Source organism: Rhinopithecus roxellana, chromosome 12, assembly GCF_007565055.1.
Source record: "Rhinopithecus roxellana isolate Shanxi Qingling chromosome 12, ASM756505v1, whole genome shotgun sequence".
Taxonomy (NCBI): Eukaryota; Metazoa; Chordata; class Mammalia; order Primates; family Cercopithecidae; genus Rhinopithecus; species Rhinopithecus roxellana.
The window spans coordinates 121,752,195-121,772,193 of NC_044560.1; the positions used below are offsets into that span (position 1 = coordinate 121,752,195).

At 41.5% G+C, this 19,999-nt stretch overlaps 1 protein-coding gene and 1 pseudogene across 1 annotated transcript in view; one reads left to right on the top strand and one right to left on the bottom strand.

The window, feature by feature from the left end:
- The window catches only part of LOC104678252, a 70,407-nt gene that overhangs the window by 21,185 nt on the left and 29,223 nt on the right, over positions 1-19,999 (bottom strand). The window lies entirely within an intron of this gene.
- LOC104678255 lies at positions 11,674-12,496 on the top strand (annotated as a pseudogene).

The following is a 19,999-nucleotide window of genomic DNA, read 5'->3' on the forward strand; positions in this document are numbered from 1 at the left end:
GAGTAAAATTAGCCGGGAAAAAAAAAAGTTAAATCAGAAAACCGGATGTGTGTGTGTGTGGCTGTAGTGGTGGGGTGGGAGGTGAAGAGAGCTACTGGGAATAGCCTCTTTTCTTTTCCTGGCAGCTGTTCCATGACAGATTGTTATAAATAACACAATCTGGCAACCGATTTCTTATGACAAGGAGAAAGAAAAACACATTTACTCCCTTGGAAAAAAACTGTCAGGGCAAGGTAACTACCCTACTTCTACTCACCCAGTACTTCCACAAATAATGGCTATGATCCAAATCACCAGCCTGCATGCCACCCCTGCCCATATGGAACTCATGAATTCAGCTACTTGGTGTGACTACGAAGGTCACAATTTACATTTTCCTATGTGGTCCAATCCCAATCAAATTCCCAAGAGTAGTTGTGTGTGTTTTTTCTTTTCTTTTCTTTTCTTTTAGACAGGGGGTCTCCCTGTATTGCCCAGGCTGTTCTCAAACTCCTGGGCTCATGCAATCCTCCTGCCTCAGCCTCCCAAAGTGTTGGGATTACATGCATGAGTCACTGCCCTGGCAGAGTTTGTGTACTTTAATAAACACCAAAGGTTAACTGCAATGGAGACCTCAGTTTTGGTTTAAAATGCTTGGAAAAGATGCCAGTCTATAGTCCTCAAAGTGCAAGGCCAAGGGCCAACTGCCACATTGTTTTCACTGAGGTTGGGGTAGTAGGTCTAGGAAGGGAAATGACCAACTCAGTCAGTAAGAAAGAAATGTGATAATCCTTGGGCTCACAGCTAAATATCCTTACTATATTCCTTAGTTTAATCATGGTGTTGCTACCATCCAGAATTGATGCCAGAAATCCGCCCATAGTCCAGGATGGAAGTCCTCCCTCTCCTGCCCTGTCCCCTACTCTTCCCCTATTGCACTGCCTTAGTTCAGGTCTCAAAATCTTTTTCTAGTCTCTTGGCTGGTGTCTCTCTTGTTCCAGTTTTCCTTATTCTAATCCATACTCTAATTTCTACTGCATATGTCATTTCCCTGCTTAAAGACACCCTAAAACGGTGTTTCCCAAACAATAAAAAAGTTGAACTTATTGACACTTACTTTAAAATTTTTTAAAAAATATACAGATCACTATATGATATGCTCTTTATATAATATATATGTAAAGATAGATATTTAAAAAGGAAGAAATAAAACATTTAAAAACTAGAAATTCTAATATTTTCCTCTGGTACTTAATTCTGTACACCACCTGGCTTTGAGTACAACCTATTTTGGAGATCGCTGCTCAACAAGATTAAGTTGGAATTCCTTAGTATGACATTAAGGGTCTTCAAAATATGACTCCACCTACCTAATTCAGTCTTCTCTCCCACAATTCCCCTCCACAGAGCCAATGCTAACTTTTTTTTTTTGAGACAGAGTCTCGCTCTATTGTCCAGGCTGGAGTAAAATGGCACGATCACGGCTCACTGTAACCTCTGCCCCACAGGTTCAAGAAATTCTTGTGCCTCAGTCTCCCGAGTAGCTGGGATTACAGGTGCGTGCCACCATGCCCAGCTAATTTTTACATTTTTAGTACAGACAGTGTTTCGCCATGTTGGCCAGGCTGGTTCTCAGACTCCTGACCTCAAGTGATCCTCCTGCCTTGGCTTCCCCAGGTGCTGGGATTACAGGCATGAACCACCGCACCTGGCCGCCAGTGTTACTTTGATAGAGTCGACTGCCAATAATGTATTTGCTAGTCTGTCTTCCTACTCTATTATATATTTATCCATCAAAATTCAGGTCTTGTCACAGTTACTAGAAAGGGCAATTATCTCCCCTAGAGATGATGCATTTTCTGATCCATTACAGACCTTAAATCACTAATTGGATTACATATATATTTTTTCCATCTAGACTTTGCCCTCCATAAGGAGCCTTTTTATCTTTGTATACCCAGAGTTCAACCCAGTGCTGGCAAACACGCATGAGTAAATGTTAGTACTTTTCCTGTTATCTCCTTCTCTTTAATTTGACTCAAATATTAAAACATCTGATTTTAAATGTTTAGAAACAGTATACATTCTGACAGAGGTGAGTGCTCCCTTTGTAGAGACTGACTGTTGAGAGTTAGGACAGGGGCCACAGAGACAACTTTGCAGTTCCCCAACGCAAGAAGGTAGGAAATGAACCTACTACTTCCAAAGAAGCAAAAGACAGAGATGTCTAAGGAAAGAAATCAAAAGCAGCTGTCCTGGAGGGCACGGCTGAAGAATGACGATATGCTTGCTAGGATTTACAACTTAAAATGAAGGCTCAACATTTATGGTTCTAATATTCATAATTCATTCACATCCTCAAAGGAAATTTTCCTCTTCAGATTAAGAACAAATAGAGGAATTGTATTCTTCCTTCCTGTGTGAAGCTAGGAAAGAAGCACCTAAGAATATATTAATTTTTAATTCTGTTCAAATGAGTTCCCTATAAAAATGCCTGTCACTTCTCTTCCAGGATTTAGATTTATGCAATTTAATTTTCATCTCTAAATGTACTGACTTGGAATAGAAAAAAACAAGAGTTTTTTTTGTTCTCCCCAATCAAACTTTCACTCTAAAGGGAAGTTCATTAACAATGAGAAAAATACAACTAATACATCTTTTTAAAACTCAGGGTTGGCTGAGCATGGTGGCTCACGCCTGTAATCCCAGCATTCTGGGAGGCCAAGGTGGGAGAAGTGTTTGAGGCCAGGAGTTTGAAACCAGCCTGGGCATCATAGCCAGACCTTATCTCTACAAACAATTTTCAAAATTAGCCAGGCATGGTGGTGCACGCCTGTAGTCCCAGCTACTTGAGAGGTTGAGGCAGGAGGATCATTTGAGCCCAGGTTTCAGACTGCAGTGAGCTATGATGGTGCCACTGCACTCCAGCACCCGTGACAGAGTGAGATCCTGTTTCTAAAAAACAAACAAATAAAAATTCCAGACATAACAATTTAAACATGTTATTTAGCGACATACAGATAAAAAACAAAGTAGCTAAAAGAAGAGAACCTTTAGGGTTAGGGATGTGGGGTGGGGGTGGTCAGGGGACTAATATTTTTAGGAACAAAGCTTGAACTACTGAATTATTTAAATTATCAAATTATTAATTTATTAAATTATATTGAATTATTTAAGTGATATGTACATATAACTTCAAGAAGTATAAGGTGTTTATGGATTTATTTATTTTTGAGACAAGAGTTTTGCTCTATTGCCCAGACTGGAGTGCAATGGTGTGATCTCAGCTCACTGCAACCTCCACTTCTGGGGTTCAAGAGATTCTCGTGCCTCAGCCTCCAGAGTAGCTAGGATTACATGCATGTGCCACCGCGCCTGGCTGATTTTTGTATTTTTAGTAGAGACGGGATTATGCCATGTTGGCCAGGCTGGTTTCGAACTCCTGGCCTCAAGTAATCCACCCACCTTGGCCTCCCAAAGTGTTGGATTACAGGCGTAAGCCACTGCACCTGGCCAGTATGAGTTTTTTAAAAAAGATATGAGGACTATTTTCTTATCTCTCTTTTTAAAAAAAATTACTTCAGTGACTTTAACATCCTTATGGCTGAAACTCCATGACTTCATCATTTTCAATTATTTTTTTCTCCTTCTCACCTTAGTCACTCAACCACTTTGTTATGCCCTACTCCTTGGCATTACCAATAATTGTACCAACTCCAAAATCTCACTTTAAAATATCCTATTAATTCATGTAACACACATATATTGAACCCCGAATATGGCCAGGCATTATAGAGACACAGCAATGAACAAACAAACAAAAATCCCTGACCTCAAAGAGCTTACATCCTATTGTCTGATCACCACCTTCTTCTATTTTTCCAACTCACTGACTTTTTACTCGGGCTCCAGCAATTCTGATTCTAACAGGATCCTCAATCCATTTGTTACATTGATTTATCATACCCTAATTCCTTTGGTGGTCTCATTTACATAGCTTATGGTGGTCCATCACTATAAATACTCCTTCATATACATCACCATCTTCCTTACTACTCTCATCCCTTGCACTCACCAGGTAAAGATGCTAGTTAAATCCTAACTCTCTGCCTACTTTGCATATGAACCCAAGAAGCTAAACATGGATAGAAAAAACTCGTAACAGCACTGGCTAGTCTCCTTTTAAACTGATAACCCAAATCTCAAGGGGATCCTGCGTACTATCCAGCAATACATTTCCTAGCCAATTAACTTTTACATTCTCAGAGATAATTCACATATTCTCATCCTTCCTTAAAACTTCAGCAGCTTCTCCCTTCCTCTTTTTTTTTTTTTTTTTTTGAGACGGGGTCACGCTCTGTCACCCAGGCTGGAGTGCAGTGGCTCAATTTCGGCTTACTGCAGCCTCAGCTTCACAGGTTCAAGCAATTCTCCCACCTCAGCCTCCCGAGTAGCTGGGATTACAGGGGCACACCACCATGCCTGGCTAATTTTTGCATTTTTAATAGAGACCATGTTTAATTTCACCATGTTGGCCAGGCTGGTCTTGAACTCCTGACCTCAGGTGATCCACCTGCCTCGGCCTCCCAAAGTGCTGGGATTACAAGCATGAGCCACTGAGCCTGGCCCTACTGACTCTTAACTGGTGGCTTTACATCTTATTTCAATAAGAAAATATAAGCAATTAGAAGCAGCAAATATCTTTCTGACAAAATTAATCTATATGCATTCCATATTATACATTCCGCCTATACAATAAATTAAATGTCCTTTCTCCAACCTTTTCTTTTTTTGAGACGGAGTCTCGCTCTGTCCCCCAGGCTGGAGTGCAGTGGCACGATCTCAGCTCACTGCAAGCTCTGCCTCCCGGCTTCACGCCATTCTCCTGCCTCAGCCTCCCGAGTAGCTGGGACTACAGGCACCCGCCACCACGCCCAGCTAATTTTTTGTATTTTTAGTAGAGATGGGGTTTCACCGTGTTAGCCAGGATGGTCTCGATTTCCTGACCTCGTGATCTGCCCGCCTCGGTCTCCCAAAGTGCTGGGAGTACAGGTGTGAGCCACAGCGCCTGGCTGTCCTTTCTCCAATTTAAGGGAAACCCATCCACTTGTGTACCAGATCACATTCCCTCTCATCTACTCAAAAAACTCCATAAGGGCAGGAACTTTGTTTTACACTATGTTCATCCCAAGCATACATCATACAGTGATTAGCTCCTTGTAGGTAGCAAAAATATAGTTGTTGAATCGAATAATTGAATGCTTTCTTTTCTTTATCATCCATTGATTCCTCTCCTCTTGGGATCACTCCCATCAGTATAGAACATATAAAAATACCTACCTTAAAAAAAACACAACTTGCCTCCATAAGTATAAAACACACACACACACACACACACACACACACACACAAACCCAGAAAACACACACTTTATTTTTATAAGCTGGGCAAGGAAGTACTTTTTTATATCATATTCTTTTATAGGTATGAAATTTTTCATTGGAAAAAAAAAAAAAAGAACCAGCCTCACTCTGGTCCTATTTCTGCCCTGTTTTTCTTCTTCCTTCATATCATAATTTATCAAAAAAAGTTAGCTGTCTCACTGTCTTCATTTTCTCATTCCTCTCCCATTCTCTCTAATCAGGCTTTTGTCCCTACCACTCCAGCAAGGGTTTAAGTCATCACTGAAAGTAACTTGCCAATTCTTATTATTAATATCAGTTGTTGCCAGGTGCAATGGCTCACACCTATAATCCCAGCACTTTGGGAAGCTAAGGTGTGCATATCACTTGAGCCCAGGAGTTTGAGACCAGCATGGGCAACATGGCGAAAAAAACACAAAAATTTAGCCATCTCTACAAAAAATATAAAAATTTAGCCAGGTGTGGTGGTGTGTGCCTGTAGTCCCAGCTACCAGGGAGGCTGAGGTGGGAGGATTGCTTGAGCCCAGGAGGTCGAGGCTACAGTGAGCCATGATCACGTCACTGCACTCCAGCTTGGGCGTTGGAGTGACATTCTGTCTCAAAAATAAATTATTAAAATAACAACAGCATTTACAACAGGCACGTCAGTCATATCAATAAATGGAAATGAGCATAATTCACTCATTGAAAGTGAAAGATTTTCAACTGGCTTGAAAGTAAAATCTAACTCTACGCTGTATACAAGAGACAGACCTAAATCAGAGATTTAGAAAGGTTAAAAATTTTTTAAAAAGCCAACATATACCAGGCAAATGGAAACAATAAGAAAGTGATCCTGCTATCAAAGTAGAATTATGCCAAAATCATTAAATAAAACAAAGGATATTTTATAATGCTAGAAGCCAAAATTAAAAGTGAAGATACAATAATTCTTCATATCTATGCAGCAAAAAAGACAAAACTACTCATATAAAGCAAAAACATCAGGAGATGAATTATGAAATCAATAGAATTGTCTGGCTATATGGGCTCTTTTTGGTTCCATATGAAATTTAAAATAGTTTTCTAATTCTGTGAAGAAAGTCAATGGTAGTTTGATGGGGATGGCACTGAATCTATAAATTACTTTGGGCAGTATGGCCATTTTCACGATATTGAGTCTTCCCATCCATGAGCATGGAATGTTCTTCCATTTGTTTGTGTCCTCTCTTATTTCCTTGAGCGGTGGTTTGTAGCGTTCCTTGAAAAGGTCCTTCACATCCCTTGTGAGTTGTATTCCTAGGTATTTTATTCTCTTTGTAGCAATTTGAATGGGCGTTCACTCATGATTTGGCTCTCTGTTTATTATTGGTGTATAGGAATGCTTGTGATTTTTGCACATTGATTTTTGTATCCTGAGACTTTGCTGAAGCTGCTTATCAGCTTAAGGAGATTTTGGGCTGAGACGACGATGGGGTTATCTAAATATACACCCATGTCATCCGCAGACAGAGACAATTTGACTTCCTTTCTTCCTATTTGAATACACTTTATTTCTTTCTCTTGCCTGATTGCCCTGGCCAGAACTTCCAATATTATGTTGAATAGGAGTGGTGAGAGAAGGCATCCTTGTCTTGTGCTGGTTTTCAAAGGGAATGCTTCCAGCTTCTGCCCATTCAGTATGATATTGGCTGTGGGTTTGTCATAAATAGCTCTTATTATTATGAGATACGTTCCATCAATACCTAGTTTATTGAGAGTGTTTTAGCATGAAAGGGTGTTGAATTTTATTGAAGGCCTTTTCTGCATCTATTAAGATAATCATGTGGTTTTTGTCATTGTTTCTGCTTATGTGAGGGATTACGTTTATTGATTTACGTATGTTGAACCAGCCTTGCATCCCAAGGATGAAGCTGACTTGATTGTGCTGGCTGGAGGCATCATGCTACCTTACTTCAAATTATACTACAAGGTTACAGTAACCAAAACAGCATGGTACTGGTACCAAAACAGATACATAGACCAGTGGAATAGAGGCCTCAGAAATAATGCTACACATCTACAACCATCTGATCTTTAACAAACCTGATGAAAACAAGAAATGGGGAAAGGATTCCCTATTTAATAAATGGTGTTGGGAAAAATGGCTAGTCATATGCAGAAAACTGAAACCGGACCCCTTCCTTACACCTTATACAAAAATTAAATCAAGATGGATTAAAGACTTAAACATAAGACCCAAAACTATAAAAACCCTAGAAGAAAACCTAGGCAGTACCATTCAGGAGATAGGCATGGGCAAAGACTCCATGACTAAAACACCAAAAGCAATGGCAATAAAAGCCAAAATTGACAAATGGGATCTAATTGAACTAAAGAGCTTCTGCACAGCAAAAGAAACTATCATCAGAGTGAACAGGCAACCTACAGAATGGGAGAAAATTTTGCAATCTATCCATCTGACAAAGGACTAATATCCAGAATCTACAAGGAACTTAAACAAATTTTTTTTTTTTTTTTTTTTTGAGACAGAGTCTCGCTCTGTCGCCCAGGCTGGAGGGCAGTGGCTGGATCTCAGCTCACTGCAAGCTCCGCCTCCCGGGTTTACGCCATTCTCCTGCCTCAGCCTCCCCAGTAGCTGGGACTACAGGCGCCCACCACCTCGCCCGGCTAGTTTTTTGTATTTTTTAGTAGAGGGGGGTTTCACCGTGTTAGCCAGGATGGTCTTGATCTCCTGACCTCGTGATCCACCCGTCTCAGCCTCCCAAAGTGCTGGGATTACAGGCTTGAGCCACCGTGCCCGGCCACTTAAACAAATTTATAAGAAAAAAACAACCCCGGCCGGGCGCGGTGGCTCAAGCCTGTAATCCCAGCACTTTGGGAGGCCGAGACGGGCGGATCACGAGGTCAGGAGATCGAGTCCATCCTGGCTAACACGGTGAAACCCCGTCTCTACTAAAAAATACAAAAAACTAGCCGGGCGATGTGGCGGGCGCCTGTAGTCCCAGCTACGTGGGAGGCTGAGGCAGGAGAATGGCCTGAACCCGGGAGGCGGAGCTTGCAGTGAGCTGAGATCCAGCCACTGCACTCCAGCCTGGGGGACAGAGCGAGACTCCGTCTCAAAAAAAAAAGAAAGAAAGAAAAAAACAACCCCATCGAAAAGTGGGCAAATGAAATGAACAGACACTTCTCAAAAGAAGACATTTATGTGACCAACAAACATATGAAAAAAAAGCTCATCATCACTGGTCATTAGAAAAATCCAAATAAAAACCACAATGAGATACCATCTCATGTCAGTTAGAATGGCGATCATTAAAAAGTCAGGAAACAACCAGATGCTGGAGAGGAGGTGGAGAAACAGGAACGCTTTTACACTGTTGGTGGCAGTGTAAATTAGTTCAACTGTGGTGATTCCTCAAGGATCTAGAACCAGAAATACACCATTTGACCCAGCAATCCCATTATGGGGTATATACCCAAAGGATTATAAATCATTCTACTGTAAAGACACATGCACACGTATGTTTATTGCAGCACTGTTCACAATAGCTAAGACTTGGAACCAACCCAAATGCCCATCAATGATAGATTAAAGAAAATGTGGCACACATACACCATGGAATACTATGCAATCATAAAAAAAGGATGCATTCACGTCCTCTGCAGAGACATGGATGAAGATGGAAACCATCATTCTCAGCAAACTAACACAGGAGCAGAAAACCAAACACTGCATGTTCTCACTCACCAGAGCCTGTCGGGAGTGGGGGGACTAGGAGAGGGATAGCATTAGGAGAAATACCTAATGTAGATGTAGATTGATGGGTGCAGCAAACCATCATGGCACATATATTCCTATGTAACAAACCTGCAACTTAAAGTATAAAAAAAAAATAGAGAACACTAATAATAGGCAGCTTTAACACACTACTATTAGTAAAAGATAGATGAAGTGGATAAAAAAGAAAAGTGGATATAGAAAATTTAACAATATGATCAATAAGATTTTATGGCTATATATACATATATGTATATATGTGTGTATATCAGTTGACTCGGGTTGGGAATTTAGTATATGATAATCATGAAACTTAAATAACAAGGGCAAAATGAATATTTTAATAAATGGTGATGGGAAACTGAATAAGCATTTGGAAAAAGGATAAAATTAGATCCACTGTTCATACTGTACACAAGACAAACATCAAATGGATCAGAGACCTAAATGTAAAAAAGTGAAAGTATACAAGTACTAGAAGGAAACAAAAGTAGGTTTCTCTATAATCTAAATGTGGGAAGAAACTTTCTAACTATTATTCAAAATCCAGATAAATTAAAGATTATTAAATTTGACTACATAAATATAAAAACAAGGCTGGGAGTGGTGGCTCATGACTGTAATCCCAGCACCTTGAGAGACCAAGGTGTGAGGATTACTTGAGCTCATGAGTTTGAGACTAGCTACCCTAGGCAACATCAAGACTCTGTCTCTACAAAAAAGAAAAAAAATTAGCCGGATGTGGTGACGTGTGCCTGTAATTCCAGCTACGTGGGAGGCTGAGGTAGGAAGATCACTTGAGCTCAGGGGATGGAGGCTGCAGTAAGGCGAGATCGTGCCATGGCACTCTAGCCTAGGCGACAGGGCAAGACCCTGTATCAAAACAAAAACAAAAAGTTTTCCATGCCCCCAAACACCACAAAGTCAAAAGACATCAAACTGCTACAGTTACAGAACTTCTAAAATTCAAGAGGGAAAACAACAAAAACTGAAGGTACTTTTAAAATTGAGAAAAAATAAAGTACATGAACAATTTACAAAGAAAGATCACAATGTGTTCAATTTTTAAATGGTCCTTAAACATATAAAAAGATATTTAACTTCACTCATAATAAGAAAAATGCAGCTCACACCTGTGATTCCAGTACTTCAGGAGGCACAGGCAGGCAGATCACTTGAGCCCAGGAGTTCGAGACCAGCCTGGCCAACATGACAAAATCTGGTCTCTACTAAAAATACAAAAATTAGCGCATGGTGGCATGCGCTGTAATCCCAGCTACTTTGGAGGCTGAGGCAGGCGAAATTTGCAGTGAGCTGAGATTGCGCCATTGCATTCCAGCCTGGGTGACAGAGCGAGACTCCGGCTCCAAAAAAAAAAAAAAAAAAAGAGGCCGGGCGCCGTGGCTCAAGCCTGTAATCCCAGCACTTTGGGAGGCCGAGACAGGCGGATCACGAGGTCAGGAGATTGAGACCATCCTGGCTAACGCGGTGAAACCCCGTCTCTACTAAAAATAGAAAAAACTAGTTGGGCCAGGTGGCGGCGCCTGTAGTCCCAGTTACTCGGGAGGCTGAGGCAGGAGAATGGCGTAAACCCGGGAGGCGGAGCTTGAAGTGAGCTGAGATCCGGCCACTGCACTCCAGCTTGGGCGACAGAGCGAGACTCCGTCTCAAAAAAAAAAAAAAAAAGAAAAAGAAAAATGCAAATTAAAATTAAAATGACTCTGAGATATCATTTCTCACCAATTAGACTGGTAAAATAAAGTAGGGCAACTCATTAGCTTGGTGAGTCCATGTGGAAATAAACACTCTCATATATTGTAGCTAGGAATGCTAACTGATACAACACTTTTGGATGGAAATTCGGTAATTTTAAACAAAGCTACACATGCAGTTTTATCCTTTGACCCAGTAATCCCACTTGTAAGAATTTATCATGCAACAATATCAAACTACTAATTTCAAAGTTATTCATTGCAGCAAAATATTGGAAGCTACCTAAAAACCCAAACATAGGAGTTAGTTGAGAAAAATATGTACAATGACTTTTTTTCCCTCTCCATTTTGGTGGGCTGGGTGAAGATGAAATCCACTGAGGAGGGAAGGCCTGGGTCTGCAGCACCCTGTGTGCCAGTCCAGAACTGGCCTATCTACAGACCCCCTGAAAATCAAATGGGCTTGGATTTGGACATTCTCAATAAAAAGGGTTAAAGGCTGATGGGATCTAAAGCCTGGTACTTGAATTTTGAGCAAGATAAGCTGCCTTAAGTTCTCTTCATTACACAGATGATCCTAGGTAATTGATAGATCCTGTGGTTCAACTTGATTTCTAGATAGAAGCTGGATTCATGTGATGCCAGAGAAGTAAAATTTCAAGAGACCGAAACCAGAGCTGAGTCTCACTGTTCCAGTCTGGACTTCTTTGGTGCTATAAATCCCGGATATACAGTAGATGATTACTGCATTTTTCTTTTATGGACTCTCTTCAGCTTCTGGAGACCTCACTATCCTATTATGTCTTTGTGTGAAGACATGCTGCTTTGTAATAAAGTGTCGCATCAAACTCTGGCTATGCATGGGTCACTGCCTGCTCTCACGTCTTCTGTGATCAGCATGGCAGTGGTGAGTTAAGCTGCTCACCAGCTATCTGTGCTGCCTGAAACAGTACCCTTTCTGGAAAGCTAGATATTGTCCACACAGAACTCAGTCCATCAGAGAAATATAAAGCTATGGTATTGGCAGGACTGCGACAAGAGATCGTGTAGGACATTAGCTCCCGAGTAGTGGCCTTCTGGACATATTAGGTACATCAGGAACGTCTCTATCAAGAAAACAATTTCATCAGGGCTGAGGGCCATCTGACACAGATGGAGAAGATATATACTCAGCAAATACAAAGCAAGGATGTAGAATTGACCTCTACGAAAGGGGAGGTCACCTCCATGAAGAAAGTGCTAGAAGAATACAAGAAAAAGTTCAGTGACATCTCTGAGAAACTTAAGGAACGCAATCTTCAGTATCAAAAGCTCCAAGGCCTCTATGATAGCCTTAGGCTACGTAACATCCCTGTTGCTAACCATGAAGGCACCTTGAACCATCTGTGATTGCACCGTCTGGTGTTTTTGGCTTCCCATTAGGAATAACAACTCTAAGTTTCCTTTGGTTAGTACACCTGTTTGAAATTGGGGCAATGGAGATTTTCAGTTCAGACAATTTTTTTGTGGGCTCTCCCATAGCACCTGAACCCAGCAACAGCTTACTTAGTTTTGCCTCTCCAAGTGGTGAATTAGAGCAGCAGCAAGTTTCTAGCAGGGCCTTCAAAGTAAAAAGAATTTGAGCCAGGAATCGTGTCACACACCTGTGATCCCAGCTACTTAGGAGGTTGAGGCTGGGAGGACCACTTGAGCCCAGGAGTCTAAGGCTGTAATGATCTAAGATCATGCCACTGCACTCCAGCCTGGGCAATAGAGTGAGACCCTGTTTCCGAAAAACGTAAAGATAATTTCCTTAACTTTACAGAATGTTTCTATGTTCACCTTCAATAATTTCATTTAGCAAATCTTTTATCTAGATAGGACTCCCCAGTCTCCCTGTGCTTTTAAGTCTCTGAAGTTGTCTTCACATTATCAACATAACAAACTCATTGGCAATGGGGAATGGTTTAGAGTCTGGTTTCTCCACTATTTAAAGCATTAGCATTTTATTAATCTCAATTTCATTGTGAACTGCTGAATTTTCATCCCTAGTGAAAAGGTCACAATAGTATTTGTTTCAACTCTGGGCTGTTTCTGACTAAGCTGTGTTGTTTATGCCTTAAGTACCTTTGTTATATGCTACATGTCACTTTGAATTCTGGTATTTATGCATATCTGTATATGTAAGTATGTTAATTTACACTGATATTTTGCTGTATTTGCCAGTATGTTTATGTGAAAATTGGAAAATGGTGGGTGATATGTGGCTTGTTATTTGGGTATGTGTATTTATTTGTATATATTTACGTATTTACCTTCATATTAACTTGTTTGGAGGTATGCTTATGTCAGTGAATGAGGGTACAATTTTGATGCATGTATGTTCAGTCCCTGTTTGTATTTAAAAACAACTCACATTGATCAAGTTATTTTTAAAAGTTGACTTTTCTGGCATTTACAGTTAGCCCTCTGTATCCGAAGCTGCTGCATCTGCAGATTCAGCCAACCAAATATCAAAAATATTCTAGGCCGGGCGCAGTGGCTCAAGCCTGTAATCCCAGCACTTTGGGAGGCCAAGACGGGCAGATCACAAGGTCAGGAGATCGAGACCATCCTGGCTAACACGGTGAAACCCTGTCTCTACTAAAAATACAAAAAACTAGCCAGGCGAGGTGGCAGGCACCTGTGTAGTCCCAGCTACTCGGGAGGCTGAGGCAGGAGAATGGCGTGAACCCAGGAGGCGGAGATTGTAGTGAGCTGAGATCCGGCCACTGCACTCCAGCCTGGGCGACAGAGCGAGACTCCGTCTCAAAAAAAAAAAAAAAAAAAAAAAAAAAAAAAAAAAAAATTCTAGAAAAAAAATGAAAATAATAATATAACAATAAAAAATACAAATTAAAAACTAATACTGTTTAAAAACCAATACTGTACAACATCTATTTGAACTATTTGGATAGCATTTACACTGTAGGTATTATAAATAATTTAGAGGTGATTTAAAATATTTGGGAGAATTTGTAGGTTATATGCAAATACCATGCCATTTTAAAAAAGCGACATGAGCATCCAAGGATTTTGGTATCTGTGAGGGTTCCTGGAACCAATACCCCAAAGATACCAAAGGATGACTGTATTTTAAAATAAAGCTACTTCTTTCTTTACCTTTTTGTCAACTGTTGCCTTTGGTTTACTTATTCAGGAATGTATTTCTGCAGAAAGTTTACCAATGTGTTACTGATCTCAAGAGACTGTATTAAAAATAATTTAAAAGATTTTAAAAAATATATGTACAGTCTGGGCGCGGTGGCTCAAGCCTGTAATCCCAGCACTTTGGGAGGCCGAGACGGGCGGATCACGAGGTCAGGAGATCGAGACCATCCTGGCTAACCCGGTGAAACCCCGTCTCTACTAAAAAAATACAAAAAACTAGCCGGGCGAGGTGGCAGGTGCCTGTAGTCCCAGCTACTCGGGAGGCTGAGGCAGGAGAATGGCGTAAACCCGGGAGGCGGAGCTTGCAGTGAGCTGAGATCCGGCCACTGCACTCCAGCCTGGGCTACAGAGCGAAACTCCGTCTCAAAAAAAAAAAAAAAAAAAAAAAAATATATATATATGTACAATGAGGTACTATGTAGCTGTTAAAAAAAAAATCTGGTCAAGCAGTCTCTTACACTTGTCATCCCAGCAGTCTGGGAGGCTGAGGCAGGAGGATTGCTTGAGGCCAGGAGTTCAAGAGCAGCCTGGACAACAAAGCAAGACCCCCTTTCTAGAAAAAATAAAAAAAGATCAGCTGGCAGTGGTGGTGAGTACCTCTAGTCCCAGCTACAGGCTTGAGCCCAGGAGGACAAGTCTGCAGTGAACCATGATCGTGCCACTGCACTCCAACCTGGGCAACAGAGTGAGACCCTGTCTCAAAAAAAAAAAAAAAAAAAAAAAGCCTCCATTAACTGAAATGGAGTGATTTCCAGGATATACTGTCAAGTAAAAAACAGGGCCGGGTGCAGTGGCTCATCACACCTGGAAACCTAGCACTTCAGGAGGTGGAGACAGGAGGACTGCTTGAGCCCAGGAGTTTGAGACCAGCCTGGGTAACACAGTAAGACCTCATCTCTACAGAAAAAATTTTTAAAATTAGGCAGGTATGGTGGTGTGTGCCTGTATTACCAGCTACTCGGGGCTGAAGGGGGAGGATCGCCTTGTTTATTTCTCTCTCCTTATAGAGTAGATCTAAGAGGACAAGTATCTTTTTTATCTGGATTACCACTATATTTATAGCATCTAGAATAGGATATATACTAAGTATTCAACACATATTTGTTGAACAAGCTGGAAGTATTAATATTTATAGATGAATCAAATGCAAGTTTGGAAGGGACTCATAACTTCCAAGGTCACACAGCTAGTGAATGACAGAACAAGTATTATCTATCCAGGTCTACCTGTCTTGTGAAAGCCTGTGTTCTTTTCACCACATCACCCTACCTTATCACAAAAAATAAAATAACCCTGCCAGGCACAGTGGCTCACGCCTGTAATCCCAGCACTTTGGGGTGGATCACCTGAGGTCAGGAGTTCAAGACCAGCCTGGGCAACATGGTGAAACATCGTCTCTACTAAAAATACAAAAATCAGCTGGGTGTAGTGGCATGCGCCCATAATCCCAGCTACTCAGGAGGCTGAGACAGGAGAATCACTTGAACCTGGGAGGCAGAGGTTGCAGTGAGCTGAGACTGCACCACTGCACTCCAGTGCACTCCAGCCTGGGTGACAAGAGCGAAACTCTGTCTTAATAATAATAATAATAATAATCGGCCGGGCGCGGTGGCTCACACCTGTAATTCCAGCACTTTGGGAGGCTGAGGCGGGTGGATCATGAGGTCAGGAGATCGAGACTATCCTGACTAACATGGTGAAACCCCGTCTCTACTAAATATACAAAAGATTAGCCAGGCGTGGCGGCGGGCACCTGTAGTCCCAGCTACTCGGGCGGCCGAGGCAGAAGAATGCAGCTACCCGGGAGGCGGAGCTTGCAATGAGCAGAGATGGCGTCACTGCACTCCAGCCTGGGCGACAGAGTGAGACTCCATCTCAAAAAAAAAAAAAAATCATCATCATCATCATCATCATCATCATCATCATCCTTTCTCTGGGAGAACATTCTTGGGGTAGAGGACCAGCCAGATGCAAATAAAGTGAACACCAAGCAGTCAATTAATTAATCGATTAATTTATTAATCGATTAATTAATCAAGAATTAATCAATTCTTCTAATCTACAATCACTGAAATTCATCCTTAGACTCACATAAATATGCATCTATTTATTTTTTAGAGATGAGTTTCTCACTTTATTGGCCAGGTTGGAGAGCAGTGCAGCAGTCACAGCTCACTGCTGCCTAAAATTCTTGGGCTCAGGGGATCCTCCCTCTTCAGTTTCCCAACTAGCTGGGACTACTGGTGCACACCACCGCGCCTGGCTAATCTAAAAAACATTTTGTAGGGATGAGGGAGTCCCACCATCTTGCCCAGGTTGGCCTCAAACTCCTGGGCTCAAGCCATCCTCCTGCCTTGGCCTTCCAAAGTGCTGGGATTACAGGTGTGAGCCACTGTACCTGACCTAAACATGTGTGTCTATATTAAGGGAGTAAGGAACTTAAGGAACTTATTTTATTTTATTTTGTTTTGTTTTATTTTTTTTTTTTGAGACGGAGTCTTGCTCTGTCGCCCAGGCTGGAGTGCAGTGGCCGGATCTCAGCTCACTGCAAGCTCCGCCTCCCGGGTTTACGCCATTCTCCTGCCTCAGCCTCCCCAGTAGCTGGGACTACAGGCGCCCGCCAACTCGCCCGGCTAGTTTTTTTTGTATTTTTTAGTAGAGACGGGGTTTCACCGTGTTAGCTAGGTTGGTCTCGATCTCCTGACCTCGCGATCCACCCGTCTCGGCCTCCCAAAGTGCTGGGATTACAGGCTTGAGCCACCGCGCCCGGCCAGGAACTTATTTTAAATGTTTACAAAGAACCTGCTTCCAGCTGTCATTCAATCATTCATTCATTCATTCAGCAAATAATATTGGACAAACTCTTTGTGCCAGGCCCAGATACAGTTCTTGCCTCACAGTATAGCAACAATATGACAGATATTTTTTAATCCCTGTGTTAAGTACAGAAAAATGACACCGGATCCAGCCTTAAAAAACCAGACAGCTGAGCACAGTGGCTCATGCCTGTAATCCCAACATTTTGGGAGGCCGAGGTGAGCAGGCTGCTTGAGCCCAGGAGTTTGAGCTTGGGCACCACGGCAAAACCCTGTCTCTTCAAAAAATTAGATAGGCATAGTGGTACACACTTGTAGCCCCAGCTACTGGGAAGGATGAGGTGACAGGATCACCTGATCCCAGGAAGCTGAGGATGCAGTGGGCTGAGATCGTGCCACTGTACTCCAGCCTGGGCAAGAGTAAGATCCTGTCTCAAAAAAAACAAAGAACAAAAAACAAACAAAAAAAACCCAGAAAACCAGGGAGGAAGGTTTTTTGTTTGTTTGTTTTTGTTTTTGTTTTTTTGACAGGATCTCACTCTGTTGCCCAGGCTGGAGTGCAGTGGCTGATCTCAGCTCACTGTAACCTCTGTCTCCCAGGCTCAGGTAATCCTCCCACCTAAGCCTCCTAAGTAGCTGGGACTACAGGCACATGCCATCACACCTGCTAATTGTTACGGTTTTTGTAGAGACAGGGTTTTGCCATGTTGTCCAGGCTAGTCTCAAACTCCTGGGCTCAACCAATTCAGCCGCCTCACAGCCTCCCAAAGTGCTGGGATTACAGGCGTGAGCCACTGTGCCTGGCCAACCAGGGAAGTCTTGTTGGTGCAGATGATGAACTCCCTGGTCATGGTGACAGAATGCTTACTGACTTCCCATAAATTGTACTGCACCATTCCACTACTCGGGCTGTAGTGTTACTTCATGATTCAGAGTAGAATAAGTGGCCCTACTAAGAGCTTCCAAAAATCTAAGTCATGTGGGCTGCTTATTATCCAATGATAGAGTAGGTTTGTGATGACGGTCTGTGTTATCACAATTGCTAGCTAGTACCTTTTCCCTCTACCCTATAGCCCTTCATCCCCTGACAGGGTCCTAAGAAAGGAAAATGACTCAAAAGAATCAGGCTCAAACACAGGGCTTGCAAGTTTTTTGGCTGTCAAATTAAGTACAGGGCTACAGAAGTCCTATCCCACAGATCAGAGTTCCAACAAGTAGCAGTCTGTGAGAAAGTAAGATGAAAACATTTCAGTGTTGTAGATACATATACTAGGTTAGTAAAGTCAAAAGAAAAGCTCCACTGAGATTTCTTGGCAAAAAAAAAAAAAAAAGAAAGAAAGAAAAAAAGGCTCTAAAATTTCTACATCCAACTTGTTTCTGCCAGTAATGCTGGGCTTTTCACTATGCCACCAGTAAACTCAAGTAAGGTTTCATCAGGATTACACTGAGGTTGTCCTAAGCAACCACAGCCCACCAAAGCAGTCTTAAGGAATGTTGCCACTTAATAAAGTCTTTAAGCAAGTTGGGACCAAGTTCTCAGATCTTTCCTTGACCAACTGTATTTACTCTTTTCAAGCTGATAGAAATCTGACAAACAAAAATCCCTGGGAAAAATGAAAGGTTCCAGGAAAGAATGACAGAGATTTGTAATTTGATAAAGACATCAAACACTCAACCTAAAATAACTTGCATTTAGCTTTTTGAACATCTAAAAATAGTACATATGCTCAATCTTTCTAATAAGCTGTCTCCAGCACGGGGATTTCATCGGCATAGTTTGTTCTTTGTTGTAACATGTTAGCTGTTTCTTAAGACATAACAATAGTCCTTTTTCTACATCAAAGGACTTAAGTAACTATACCTCTAACGACTACTGTGTTGGTATCATTATCCCTACTTTCTTGGTTGTGAAACTGAGGCACAGGGTAAATAAGGCTTGCTTGAGGCCAAAGATTCCTGTCTAGATTAAATAGAGAATTATCAACTCTGGAATTTCTAAATTAAAAGAAGCAATGAGACCAGCAATATAAAGCAAATGCTTTAAACATAGGCTACAGAATTCTATTATAGATTTAGTCTGCTTGAAGCCTCTAAAATATGCCTCACAAACTTGTTCTCGAAACACTGAGGAATAATCACAGTCTGTTTCTAAAGCACACAAAAACAGCACCAATGGCTGATTACCCCAGAAAGAGCAACAGCTCTAATATGGGTCAGGATCCATGTCCAAGGAGTCAGTCAGCTTTGCTTTACGTGCTGATCACAGACCGCACCTTTACTGAACAACACTTCTTGTTCACATGGCTCTAGACATAGGACAAAACTTTCTCCTATAAGACTGGAATTCCCTCCACTTAAGAGAAAGAGATCAACAAGCAATCGCTGCACACCTGCAAGACAAGGATACTACAAGTCCTGTTAGGAGATTTGCTCATTTTTAAGTATGTTTTACACAAAAATAATTAAGAGTTTATACCTATTAAGAACCATGGAATTGTACACTTTAAAAGAGTTCTGTACATATATACAACTATCTAATCTACATATAAAATTCTACATATCTGAATGCCACAGAAAAGAACACTACTCAAAAAAAGAAATTTTGAAAATACCAGACCAAGTAAACCTGGTAGAATCTTTAGAACAGGTTTAGAACTAAACCTGTTCTAAAGCCAAAAGTCTAGAATTAGAGTAGATTATAAGGACTACTAATGGTTAGTGGAGGCAACTAACGCTACTAATGTACTAAAAGTACTAATTAGTACTAAAGTACTAATGCTTTTGGAGGCAATACAATAGTCAAAAAAGCCTGGGTATCTGAGATGCACAAATGCATCTTTTTTTTTTTTTTTTTTTTGAGATGGAGTCTCACTCTGTTGCCCAGGTTGGAGTGCAGTGGCATGATCTCAGCTCACTGCAACCTCTGCCTCCTGGGTTCAAGCAATCGTCGTGCCTCAGCCTCCTGAGTAGCTGGGACTACAGGTGCACACTACCACGCCCAGCTAATTTTTGTATTTTTTAGTAGAGACAAGGCTTCTCCATGTTGGCCAGTCTGGTCTGGAACACCTGACCTCAAGCGATCTGCCCGCCTCAGCCTCCCAAAGTGCTGAGATTACAGGT